The following is a 14379-nucleotide window of genomic DNA, read 5'->3' on the forward strand; positions in this document are numbered from 1 at the left end:
TGTCTGATGAGTGCATTCAACTCACAGACTTGAATGTTCCATTTGATAGAACAGATTTGAAACACTCCTTTTGTACAATCTGCAAGTGTTTATTTCGAGTGCTTGGAGGCCTATGCTGGAAAAGGAAATGTCTTCAAATAACAACTACACAGAAGCATTCTCAGAAACTTCTTTGTGATGAGTGCATTCAACTCACAGACTTGAACCTTCCTTTTGAAAGAGCAGCTTTGAAACACTCTTTTTGTAGAATCTGCAAGTGGATATTTGGAGCGCTTTGTGGCCTATGCTGGGAAATGAAATATTTTCTCCTAAAAACTAGACAGAAGCATTCTCAGAAACTTCTGTGTGATGAGTGCATTCAACTCACAGACTTGAACACTGCTTTTGATAGAGCAGTTTGGAAACACCTTTTGTAAAATCTGCAAGTGTTTATTTGGAGCGCTTTGAGGCCTATCCTGGAAAAGGAAATACCTTCACATAATAACTAGACCGAAGCATTCTCAGAAACTACTTTGTGATGAGTGCATTCTACTCACAGAGTTGAACCTTCTTTGTGATAGAAGAGTTTTCAAACTCTCTTTTTGTAGAATCTGCAAGTGCACATTTGGAACTGTTGGAGGCCAATGCTGGAAAAGGAAATATCCTCACATAGAAACTAGACAGAAGCATTCTCAGAAAGTTGCTTGGACGAGTGCATTCAACTCACAGACTTGAACCTTTCTTTTGAAAGAGCAGTTTTGGAACACTCTTTTTGTAGAATCTGCTAGTGTATATTTGGAGCGCTGTGAGGCCTATGCTGGGAAATGAAATATCTTCACCTAAAAACTAGACGGAATCATTCTCAGAAACTTCTGTGTGATGAGTGCATTCAACTCACAGACTTGAACGTTCCTTTTGATAGAACAGTTTTGAAACACTCCTTTTGTACAATCTGCAAGTGTTTATTTCGAGCGCTTGGGGGTCTATGCTGGAAAAGGAAATGTCTTCAAATAACAACTACACAGAAGCATTCTCAGAAACTTCTTTGTGATGAGTGCCTTCAACTCACAGACTTGAACCTTCCTTTTGAAAGAGCAGTTTTGAAACACTCTTTTTGTAGAATCTGCAAGTGGATATTTGGAGCGCTTTGAGGCCTATGCTGGGAAATGAAATATCTTCTCCTAAAAACTAGACAGAAGCATTCTCAGAAACTTCTGTGTGATGAGTGCATTCAACTCACAGACTTGAACATTGCTTTTGATAGAGCAGTTTGGAAACACTCCTTTTGTAAAATCTGCAAGTGTTTATTTGGAGCGCTTTGAGGCCTATCCTTTAAAAGGAAATATCTTCACATAATAACTAGACAGAAGCATTCTCAGAAACTTCTTTGGATGAGTGCATTCTATTCACAGAGTTGAACCTTCTGTGTGATAGAAGAGTTTTCAAACTCTCTTTTTGTAGAATCTGCAAGTGCACATTTGGAACTGTTGGAGGCCAAAGCTGGAAAAGGAAACATCCTCACATAGGAACTAGACAGAAGCATTCTCAGAAACTTGCTTGTGACGAGTGCATTCAACTCACAGACTTGAACCTTTCTTTTGAAAGAGCAGTTTTGGAACACTCTTTTTGTAGAGTCTGCTAGTGTATATTTGGAGCGCTGTGAGGCCTATGCTGGGAAATGAAATATCTTCACCTAAAAACTAGACGGAAGCATTCTCAGAAACTTCTGTGTGATGAGTGCATTCAACTCACAGACTTGAACGTTCCTTTTGAGAGAACAGTTTTGAAACACTCCTTTTGTAGAATCTGCAAGTGTTTATTTCGAGTGCTTGGGGGCCTATGCTGGAAAAGGAAATGTCTTCAAATAACAACTACACAGAAGCATTCTCAGAAACTTCTTTGTGATGAGTGCCTTCAACTCACAGACTTGAACCTTCCTTTTGAAAGGGCAGTTTTGAAACACTCTTTTTGTAGAATCTGCAAGTGGATATTTGGAGCGCTTTGAGGCCTATGCTGGGAAATGGAATATCTTCTCCTAAAAACTAGACAGAAGCATTCTCAGAAACTTCTGTGTGATGAGTGCATTCAACTCACAGACTTGAACATTGCTTTTGATAGAGCAGTTTGGAAACACTCCTTTTGTAAAATCTGCAAGTGTTTATTTGGAGCGCTTTGAGGCCTATCCTGGAAAAGGAAATATCCTCACATAATAACTAGACAGAAGCATTCTCAGAAACTTCTTTGTGATGAGTGCATTCTACTCACAGAGTTGAACCTTCTTTGGGATAGAAGAGTTTTCAAACTCTCTTTTTGTAGAATCTGCAAGTGCACATTTGTAACTGTTGGAGGCCAACACTGGAAAAGGAAACATCCTCACATAGAAACTAGACAGAAGCATTCTCAGAAACTTGCTTGGACGAGTTCATTCAACTCACAGACTTGAATATTTCTTTTGAAAGAGCAGTTTTGGAACACTCTTTTTGTAGAATCTGCTAGTGTATATTTGGAGCGCTGTGAGGCCTATGCTGGGAAATGAAATATCTTCACCTAAAAACTAGACGGAAGCATTCTCAGAAACTTCTGTGTGATGAGTGCATTCAACTCACAGACTTGAACGTTCCTTTTGATAGAACAGTTTTGAAACACTCCTTTTGTACAATCTGCAAGTGTTTATTTCGAGCGCTTGGGGATCTATGCTGGAAAAGGAAATGTCTTCAAATAACAACTACACAGAAGCATTCTCAGAAACTTCTTTGTGATGAGTGCCTTCAACTCACAGACTTGAACCTTCCTTTTGAAAGAGCAGTTTTGAAACACTCTTTTTGTAGAATCTGCAAGTGGATATTTGGAGCGCTTTGAGGCCTATGCTGGGAAATGAAATATCTTCTCCTAAAAACTAGACAGAAGCATTCTCAGAAACTTCTGTGTGATGAGTGCATTCAAATCTCAGCCTTGAACATTGCTTTTGATAGAGCAGTTTGGAAACACTCCTTTTGTAAAATCTGCAACTGTTTATTTGGAGCGCTTTGAGGCCTATCCTGGAAAAGGAAATATCCTCACATAATAACTAGACAGAAGCATTCTCAGAAACTTCTTTGGATGACTGCATTCTACTCACAGAGTTGAACATTCTTTGTGATAGAAGAGTTTTCAAACTCTCTTTTTGTAGAATCTGCAAGTGCACTTTTGGAACTGTTGGAGGCCAACGCTGGAAAAGGAAACATCCTCACATAGAAACTAGACAGAAGCATTCTCAGAAACTTGCTTGTGACGAGTGCATTCAACTCACAGACTTGAACCTTTCTTTTGAAAGAGCAGTTTTGGAACACTCTTTTTGTAGAATCTGCTAGTGTATATTTGGAGCGCTGTGAGGCCTATGCTGGGAAATGAAATATCTTCACCTAAAAACTAGACGGAAGCATTCTCCGAAGCTTCTGTGTGATGAGTGCATTCAACTCACAGACTTGAACGTTCCTTTTGATAGAACAGTTTGGAAACACTCCTTTTTTAGAATCTGCAAGTCTTTATTTCGAGCGCTTGGAGGCCTATGCTGGAAAAGGAAATGTCTTCAAATAACAACTACACAGAAGCATTCTCAGAAACTTCTTTGTGATGAGTGCATTCAACTCACAGACTTGAACCTTCCTTTTGAAAGAGCAGTTTTGAAACACTCTTTTTGTAGAATCTGCAAGTGGATACTTGGAGCGCTTTGAGGCCTATGCTGGGATATGAAATATCTTCTCCTAAAAACTAGACAGAAGCATTCTCAGAAACTTCTGTGTGATGAGTGCATTCAACTCACAGACTTGAACATTGCTTTTGATAGAGCAGTTTGGAAACACTCCTTTTGTAAAATCTGCAAGTGTTTATTTGGAGCGCTTTGAGGGCTATCCTGGAAAAGGAAATATCTTCACATAATAACTAGACAGAAGCATTCTCAGAAACTTCTTTGTGATGAGTGCATTCTACTCACAGAGTTGAACCTTCTTTGTGATAGAAGAGTTTTCAAACTCTCTTTTTGTAGAATCTGCAAGTGCACATTTGGAACTGTTGGAGGCCAACGCTGGAAAAGGAAACATCCTCACTTAAAAACTAGACAGAAGCATTCTCAGAAACTTGCTTGTGACGAGTGCATTCAACTCACAGACTTGAACCTTTCTTTTGAAAGAGCAGTTTTGGAACACTCTTTTTGTAGAGTCTGCTAGTGTATATTTGGAGCGCTGTGAGGCCTATGCTGGGAAATGAAATATCTTCACCTAAAAACTAGACGGAAGCATTCTCCGAAACTTCTGTGTGATGAGTGCATTCAACTCACAGACTTGAACGTTCCTTTTGATAGAACAGTTTTGAAACACTCCTTTTGTAGAATCTGCAAGTGTTTCTTTCGAGTGCTTGGAGGCCTATGCTGGAAAAGGAAATGTCTTCAAATAACAACTACACAGAAGCATTCTCAGAAACTTCTTTGTGATGAGTGCATTCAACTCACAGACTTGAACCTTCCTTTTGAAAGAGCAGTTTTGAAACACTCTTTTTGTAGAATCTGCAAGTTGATATTTGGAGCACTTTGAGGCCTAGGCTGGGTAATGAAATATCTTCTCCTAAAAAGTAGACAGAAGCATTCTCAGAAACTTCTGTGTGATGAGTGCATTCAACTCACAGTCTTGAACACTGCTTTTGATAGAGCAGTTTGGAAACACTCCTTTTGTAAAATCTGCAAGTGTTTATTTGGAGCGCATTGAGGCCTATCGTGGAAAAGGAAATATCTTCACATAATAACTAGACAGAAGCATTCTCAGAAACTTCTTTGTGATGAGTGCATTCTACGCACAGAGTTGAACCTTCTTTGTGATAGAAGAGTTTTCAAACTCTCTTTTTGTAGAATCTGCAAGTGCACATTTGGAACTGTTGGAGGCCAACGCTGGAAAAGGAAACATCCTCACATAGAAACTAGACAGAAGCATTCTCAGAAACTTGCTTGTGACGAGTGCATTCAACTCACAGACTTGAACCTTTCTTTTGAAAGAGCAGTTTTGGAACACTCTTTTTGTAGAATCTGCTAGTGTATATTTGGAGCGCTGTGAGGCCTATGCTGGGAAATGAAATATCTTCACCTAAAAACTAGACGGAAGCATTCTCCGAAACTTCTGTGTGATGAGTGCATTCAACTCACAGACTTGAACGTTACTTTTGATAGAACAGTTTTGAAACACTCCTTTTGTAGAATCTGCAAGTGTTTCTTTCGAGTGCTTGGAGGCCTATGCTGGAAAAGGAAATGTCTTCAAATAACAACTACACAGAAGCATTCTCAGAAACTTCTTTGTGATGAGTGCATTCAACTCACAGACTTGAACCTTCCTTTTGAAAGAGCAGTTTTGAAACACTCTTTTTGTAGAATCTGCTAGTGGATATTTGGAGCACTTTGAGGCCTATGCTGGGAAATGAAATATCTTCACATAAAAACTATACGGAAGCATTCTCAGAAACTTCTGTCTGATGAGTGCATTCAACTCACAGACTTGAATGTTCCATTTGATAGAACAGGTTTGAAACACTCCTTTTGTACAATCTGCAAGTGTTTATTTCGAGTGCTTGGAGGCCTATGCTGGAAAAGGAAATGTCTTCAAATAACAACTACACAGAAGCATTCTCAGAAACTTCTTTGTGATGAGTGCATTCAACTCACAGACTTGAACCTTCCTTTTGAAAGAGCAGCTTTGAAACACTCTTTTTGTAGAATCTGCAAGTGGATATTTGGAGCGCTTTGAGGCCTATGCTGGGAAATGAAATATCTTCTCCTAAAAACTAGACAGAAGCATTCTCAGAAACTTCTGTGTGATGAGTGCATTCAACTCACAGACTTGAACATTGCTTTTGATAGAGCAGTTTGGAAACACTCCTTTTGTAAAATCTGCAAGTGTTTATTTGGAGCGCTTTGAGGCCTATCCTTTAAAAGGAAATATCTTCACATAATAACTAGACAGAAGCATTCTCAGAAACTTCTTTGGATGAGTGCATTCTATTCACAGAGTTGAACCTTCTGTGTGATAGAAGAGTTTTCAAACTCTCTTTTTGTAGAATCTGCAAGTGCACATTTGGAACTGTTGGAGGCCAAAGCTGGAAAAGGAAACATCCTCACATAGGAACTAGACAGAAGCATTCTCAGAAACTTGCTTGTGACGAGTGCATTCAACTCACAGACTTGAACCTTTCTTTTGAAAGAGCAGTTTTGGAACACTCTTTTTGTAGAGTCTGCTAGTGTATATTTGGAGCGCTGTGAGGCCTATGCTGGGAAATGAAATATCTTCACCTAAAAACTAGACGGAAGCATTCTCAGAAACTTCTGTGTGATGAGTGCATTCAACTCACAGACTTGAACGTTCCTTTTGATAGAACAGTTTTGAAACACTCCTTTTGTAGAATCTGCAAGTGTTTATTTCGAGTGCTTGGGGGCCTATGCTGGAAAAGGAAATGTCTTCAAATAACAACTACACAGAAGCATTCTCAGAAACTTCTTTGTGATGAGTGCCTTCAACTCACAGACTTGAACCTTCCTTTTGAAAGGGCAGTTTTGAAACACTCTTTTTGTAGAATCTGCAAGTGGATATTTGGAGCGCTTTGAGGCCTATGCTGGGAAATGGAATATCTTCTCCTAAAAACTAGACAGAAGCATTCTCAGAAACTTCTGTGTGATGAGTGCATTCAACTCACAGACTTGAACATTGCTTTTGATAGAGCAGTTTGGAAACACTCCTTTTGTAAAATCTGCAAGTGTTTATTTGGAGCGCTTTGAGGCCTATCCTGGAAAAGGAAATATCCTCACATAATAACTAGACAGAAGCATTCTCAGAAACTTCTTTGTGATGAGTGCATTCTACTCACAGAGTTGAACCTTCTTTGGGATAGAAGAGTTTTCAAACTCTCTTTTTGTAGAATCTGCAAGTGCACATTTGTAACTGTTGGAGGCCAACGCTGGAAAAGGAAACATCCTCACATAGAAACTAGACAGAAGCATTCTCAGAAACTTGCTTGGACGAGTTCATTCAACTCACAGACTTGAACATTTCTTTTGAAAGAGCAGTTTTGGAACACTCTTTTTGTAGAATCTGCTAGTGTATATTTGGAGCGCTGTGAGGCCTATGCTGGGAAATGAAATATCTTCACCTAAAAACTAGACGGAAGCATTCTCAGAAACTTCTGTGTGATGAGTGCATTCAACTCACAGACTTGAACGTTCCTTTTGATAGAACAGTTTTGAAACACTCCTTTTGTACAATCTGCAAGTGTTTATTTCGAGCGCTTGGGGATCTATGCTGGAAAAGGAAATGTCTTCAAATAACAACTACACAGAAGCATTCTCAGAAACTTCTTTGTGATGAGTGCATTCAACTCACAGACTTGAACCTTCCTTTTGAAAGAGCAGTTTTGAAACACTCTTTTTGTAGAATCTGCAAGTGGATATTTGGAGCGCTTTGAGGCCTATGCTGGGAAATGAAATATCTCCTCCTAAAAACTAGACAGAAGCATTCTCAGAAACTTCTGTGTGATGAGTGCATTCAAATCTCAGCCTTGAACATTGCTTTTGATAGAGCAGTTTGGAAACACTCCTTTTGTAAAATCTGCAACTGTTTATTTGGAGCGCTTTGAGGCCTATCCTGGAAAAGGAAATATCCTCACATAATAACTAGACAGAAGCATTCTCAGAAACTTCTTTGGATGACTGCATTCTACTCACAGAGTTGAACATTCTTTGTGATAGAAGAGTTTTCAAACTCTCTTTTTGTAGAATCTGCAAGTGCACTTTTGGAACTGTTGGAGGCCAACGCTGGAAAAGGAAACATCCTCACATAGAAACTAGACAGAAGCATTCTCAGAAACTTGCTTGTGAGGAGTGCATTCAACTCACAGACTTGAACTTTTCTTTTGAAAGAGCAGTTTTGGAACACTCTTTTTGTAGAATCTGCTAGTGTATATTTGGAGCGCTATGAGGCCTATGCTGGGAAATGAAATATCTTCACCTAAAAACTAGACGGAAGCATTCTCAGAAAACTCTGTGTGATGAGTGCATTCAACTCACAGACTTGAACGTTCCTTTTGATAGAACAGTTTTGAAACACTCCTTTTTTAGAATCTGCAAGTCTTTATTTCGAGCGCTTGGAGGCCTATGCTGGAAAAGGAAATGTCTTCAAATAACAACTACACAGAAGCATTCTCAGAAACTTCTTTGTGATGAGTGCATTCAACTCACAGACTTGAACCTTCCTTTTGAAAGAGCAGTTTTGAAACACTCTTTTTGTAGAATCTGCAAGTGGATATTTGGAGCGCTTTGAGGTCTATGCTGTGATATGAAATATCTTCTCCTAAAAACTAGACAGAAGCATTCTCAGAAACTTCTGTGTGATGAGTGCATTCAACTCACAGACTTGAACATTGCTTTTGATAGAGCAGTTTGGAAACACTCCTTTTGTAAAATCTGCAAGTGTTTATTTGGAGCGCTTTGAGGGCTATCCTGGAAAAGGAAATATCGTCACATAATAACTAGACAGAAGCATTCTCAGAAACTTCTTTGTGATGAGTGCATTCTACTCACGGAGTTGAACCTTCTTTGTGATAGAAGAGTTTTCAATCTCTCTTTCTGTAGAATCTGCAAGTGCACATTTGGAACTGTTAGACGCCAACGCTGGAAAAGGAAACATCCTCACATAGAAACTAGACAGAAGCATTCTCAGAAACTTGCTTGTGACGAGTGCATTCAACTCACAGACTTGAACCTTTCTTTTGAAAGAGCAGTTTTGGAACACTCTTTTTGTAGAATCTGCTAGTGTATATTTGGAGCGCTGTGAGGCCTATGCTGGGAAATGAAATATCTTCACCTAAAAACTAGACGGAAGCATTCTCAGAAACTTCTGTGTGATGAGTGCATTCAACTCACAGACTTGAACGTTCCTTTTTATAGAACAGTTTTGAAACACTCCTTTGTAGAATCTGCAAGTGTTTCTTTCGAGAGCTTGGAGGCCTATGCTGGAAAAGGAAATGTCTTCAAATAACAACTACACAGAAGCATTCTCAGAAACTTCTTTGTGATGAGTGCATTCAACTCACAGACTTGAACCTTCCTTTTGAAAGAGCAGTTTTGAAACACTCTTTTTGTAGAATCTGCAAGTGGATATTTGGAGCGCTTTGAGGTCTATGCTGTGATATGAAATATCTTCTCCTAAAAACTAGACAGAAGCATTCTCAGAAACTTCTGTGTGATGAGTGCATTCAACTCACAGACTTGAACATTGCTTTTGATAGAGCAGTTTGGAAACACTCCTTTTGTAAAATCTGCAAGTGTTTATTTGGAGCGCTTTGAGGCCTATCCTGGAAAAGGAAATATCGTCACATAATAACTAGACAGAAGCATTCTCAGAAACTTCTTTGGATGAGTGCATTCTACTCACAGAGTTGAACATTCTTTGTGATAGAAGAGTTTTCAAACTCTCTTTTTGTAGAATCTGCAAGTGCACTTTTGGAACTGTTGGAGGCCAACGCTGGAAAAGGAAACATCCTCACATAGAAACTAGACAGAAGCATTCTCAGAAACTTGCTTGTGACGAGTGCATTCAACTCACAGACTTGAACCTTTCTTTTGAAAGACCAGTTTTGGAACACTCTTTTTGTAGAATCTGCTAGTGTATATTTGGAGCGCTGTGAGGCCTATGCTGGGAAATGAAATATCTTCACCTAAAAACTAGACGGAAGCATTCTCAGAAACTTCTGTGTGATGAGTGCATTCAACTCACAGACTTGAACGTTCCTTTTGATAGAGCAGTTTTGAAACACTCCTTTTGTAGAATCTGCAAGTGTTTATTTCGAGTGCTTGGAGGCCTATGCTGGAAAAGGAAATGTCTTCAAATAACAACTACACAGAAGCATTCTCAGAAACTCCTTTGTGATGAGTGCATTCAACTCACAGACTTGAACCTTCCTTTTGAAAGAGCAGCTTTGAAACACTCTTTTTGTAGAATCTGCAAGTGGATATTTGGAGCGCTTTGAGGCCTATGCTGGGAAATGAAATATCTTCTCCTAAAAACTAGACAGAAGCATTCTCAGAAACTTCTGTGTGATGAGTGCATTCAACTCACAGACTTGAACATTGCTTTTGATAGAGCAGTTTGGAAACACTCCTTTTGTAAAATCTGCAAGTGTTTATTTGGAGCGCTTTGAGGCCTATCCTGGAAAAGGAAATATCCTCACATAATAACTAGACAGAAGCATTCTCAGAAACTTCTTTGTGATGAGTGCATTCTACTCACAGAGTTGAACCTTCTTTGTGATAGAAGAGTTTTCAAACTCTCTTTTTGTAGAATCTGCAAGTGCACATTTGGAACTGTTGGAGTCCAACGCTGGAAAAGGAAACATCCTCACATAGAAACTAGACAGAAGCATTCTCAGAAACTTGCTTGGACGAGTGCATTCAACTCACAGACTTGAACCTTTCTTTTGAAAGAGCAGTTTTGGAACACTCTTTTTGTAGAATCTGCTAGTGTATATTTGGAGCGCTGTGAGGCCTATGCTGGGAAATGAAATATCTTCACCTAAAAACTAGACGGAAGCAATCTCCGAAACTTCTGTGTGATGAGTGCATTCAACTCACAGACTTGAACGTTCCTTTTGATAGAACAGTTTTGAAACACTCCTTTTGTAGAATCTGCAAGTGTTTATTTCGAGTGCTTGGGGGTCTATGCTGGAAAAGGAAATGTCTTCAAATAACAACTACACAGAAGCATTCTCAGAAACTTCTTTGTGATGAGTGCCTTCAACTCACAGACTTGAACCTTCCTTTTGAAAGAGCAGTTTTGAAACACTCTTTTTGTAGAATCTGCAAGTGGATATTTGGAGCGCTTTGAGGCCTATGCTGGGAAATGAAATATCTTCTCCTAAAAACTAGACAGAAGCATTCTCAGAAACTTCTGTGTGATGAGTGCATTCAACTCACAGATTTGAACACTGCTTTTGATAGAGCAGTTTGGAAACACTCCTTTTGTAAAATCTGCAAGTGTTTATTTGGAGCGCTTTGAGGCCTATCCTGGAAAAGGAAATATCTTCACATAATAACTAGACAGAAGCATTCTCAGAAACTTCTTTGTGATGAGTGCATTCTACTCACAGAGCTGAACCTTCTTTGTGATAGAAGAGTTTTCAAACTCTCTTTTTGTAGAATCTGCAAGTGCACATTTGGAACTGTTGGAGGCCAACGCTGGAAAAGGAAACATCCTCACATAGAAACTAGACAGAAGCATTCTCAGAAACTTGCTTGTGACGAGTGCATTCAACTCACAGACTTGAACCTTTCTTTTGAAAGAGCAGTTTTGGAACACTCTTTTTGTAGAATCTGCTAGTGTATATTTGGAGCGCTGTGAGGCCTATGCTGGGAAATGAAATATCTTCACCTGAAAACTAGACGGAAGCATTCTCCGAAACTTCTGTGTGATGAGTGCATTCAACTCACAGACTTGAACGTTCCTTTTGAGAGAACAGTTTTGAAACACTCCTTTTGTAGAATCTGCAAGTGTTTATTTCGAACGCTTGGAGGCCTACGCTGGAAAAGGAAATGTCTTCAAATAACAACTACACAGAAGCATTCTCAGAAACTTCTTTGTGATGAGTGCATTCAACTCACAGACTTGAACCTTCCTTTTGAAAGAGCAGTTTTGAAACACTCTTTTTGTAGAATCTGCAAGTGGATATTTGGAGCGCTTTGAGGTCTATGCTGTGATATGAAATATCTTCTCCTAAAAACTAGACAGAAGCATTCTCAGAAACTTCTGTGTGATGAGTGCATTCAACTCACAGACTTGAACATTGCTTTTGATAGAGCAGTTTGGAAACACTCCTTTTGTAAAATCTGCAAGTGTTTATTTGGAGCGCTTTGAGGGCTATCCTGGAAAAGGAAATATCGTCACATAATAACTAGACAGAAGCATTCTCAGAAACTTCTTTGTGATGAGTGCATTCTACTCACGGAGTTGAACCTTCTTTGTGATAGAAGAGTTTTCAATCTCTCTTTCTGTAGAATCTGCAAGTGCACATTTGGAACTGTTAGACGCCAACGCTGGAAAAGGAAACATCCTCACATAGAAACTAGACAGAAGCATTCTCAGAAACTTGCTTGTGACGAGTGCATTCAACTCACAGACTTGAACCTTTCTTTTGAAAGAGCAGTTTTGGAACACTCTTTTTGTAGAATCTGCTAGTGTATATTTGGAGCGCTGTGAGGCCTATGCTGGGAAATGAAATATCTTCACCTAAAAACTAGACGGAAGCATTCTCAGAAACTTCTGTGTGATGAGTGCATTCAACTCACAGACTTGAACGTTCCTTTTTATAGAACAGTTTTGAAACACTCCTTTGTAGAATCTGCAAGTGTTTCTTTCGAGAGCTTGGAGGCCTATGCTGGAAAAGGAAATGTCTTCAAATAACAACTACACAGAAGCATTCTCAGAAACTTCTTTGTGATGAGTGCATTCAACTCACAGACTTGAACCTTCCTTTTGAAAGAGCAGTTTGAAACACTCTTTTTGTAGAATCTGCAAGTTGATATTTGGAGCACTTTGAGGCCTATGCTGGGAAATGAAATATCTTCTCCTAAAAACTAGACAGAAGCATTCTCAGAAACTTCTGTGTGATGAGTGCATTCAACTCACAGTCTTGAACACTGCTTTTGATAGAGCAGTTTGGAAACACTCCTTTTGTAAAATCTGCAAGTGTTTATTTGGAGCGCATTGAGGCCTATCCTGGAAAAGGAAATATCTTCACATAATAACTAGACAGAAGCATTCTCAGAAACTTCTTTGTGATGAGTGCATTCTACGCACAGAGTTGAACCTTCTTTGTGATAGAAGAGTTTTCAAACTCTCTTTTTGTAGAATCTGCAAGTGCACATTTGGAACTGTTGGAGGCCAACGCTGGAAAAGGAAACATCCTCACTTAGAAACTAGACAGAAGCATTCTCAGAAACTTGCTTGTGACGAGTGCATTCAACTCACAGACTTGAACCTTTCTTTTGAAAGAGCAGTTTTGGAACACTCTTTTTGTAGAATCTGCTAGTGTATATTTGGAGCGCTGTGAGGCCTATGCTGGGAAATGAAATATCTTCACCTAAAAACTAGACGGAAGCATTCTCAGAAACTTCTGTGTGATGAGTGCATTCAACTCGCAGGCTTGAACGTTCCTTTTGATAGAACAGTTTTGAAACACTCCTTTTGTAGAATCTGCAAGTGTTTATTTCGAGTGCTTGGGGGCCTATGCTGGAAAAGGAAATGTCTTCAAATAACAACTACACAGAAGCATTCTCAGAAACTTCTTTGTGATGAGTGCATTCAACTCACAGACTTGAACGTTCCTTTTGAAAGAGCAGTTTTGAAACACTCTTTTTGTAGAATCTGCAAGTGGATATTTGGATCGCTTTGAGGCCTATGCTGGGAAATGAAATATCTTCTCCTAAAAACTTGAGAGAAGCATTCTCAGAAACTTCTGTGTGATGAGTGCATTCAACTCACAGACTTGAACACTGCTTTTGATAGAGCAGTTTGGAAACACTCCTTTTGTAAAATCTGCAAGTGTTTATTTGGAGCGCTTTGAGGCCTATCCTGGAAAAGGAAATATCGTCACATAATAACTAGACAGAAGCATTCTCAGAAACTTCTTTGTGATGAGTGCATTCTACTCACAGAGCTGAACCTTCTTTGTGATAGAAGAGTTTTCAAACTCTCTTTTTGTAGAATCTGCAAGTGCACATTTGGAACTGTTGGAGGCCAATGCTGGAAAAGGAAACAGCCTCACATAGAAACTAGACAGAAGCATTCTCAGAAACTTGCTTGTGACGAGTGCATTCAACTCACAGACTTGAACCTTTCTTTTGAAAGAGCAGTTTTGGAACACTCTTTTTGTAGAATCTGCTAGTGTATATTTGGAGCGCTGTGAGGCCTATGCTGGGAAATGAAATATCTTCACCTAAAAACTAGACGGAAGCATTCTCAGAAACTTCTGTGTGATGAGTGCATTCAACTCACAGACTTGAACGTTCCTTTTGATAGAACAGTTTTGAAACACTCCTTTTGTAGAATCTGCAAGTGTTTATTTCGAGTGCTAGGGGGTCTATGCTGGAAAAGGAAATGTCTTCAAATAACAACTACACAGAAGCATTCTCAGAAACTTCTTTGTGATGAGTGCCTTCAACTCACAGACTTGAACCTTCCTTTTGAAAGAGCAGTTTTGAAACACTCTTTTTGTAGAATCTGCAAGTGGATATTTGGAGCGCTTTGAGGCCTATGCTGGGAAATGAAATATCTTCTCCTAAAAACTAGACAGAAGCATTCTCAGAAACTTCTGTGTGATGAGTGCATTCAACTCACAGAT

Source organism: Pongo pygmaeus, chromosome 19 (assembly GCF_028885625.2).
Source record: "Pongo pygmaeus isolate AG05252 chromosome 19, NHGRI_mPonPyg2-v2.0_pri, whole genome shotgun sequence".
In the NCBI taxonomy this organism is placed as follows: domain Eukaryota; kingdom Metazoa; phylum Chordata; class Mammalia; order Primates; family Hominidae; genus Pongo; species Pongo pygmaeus.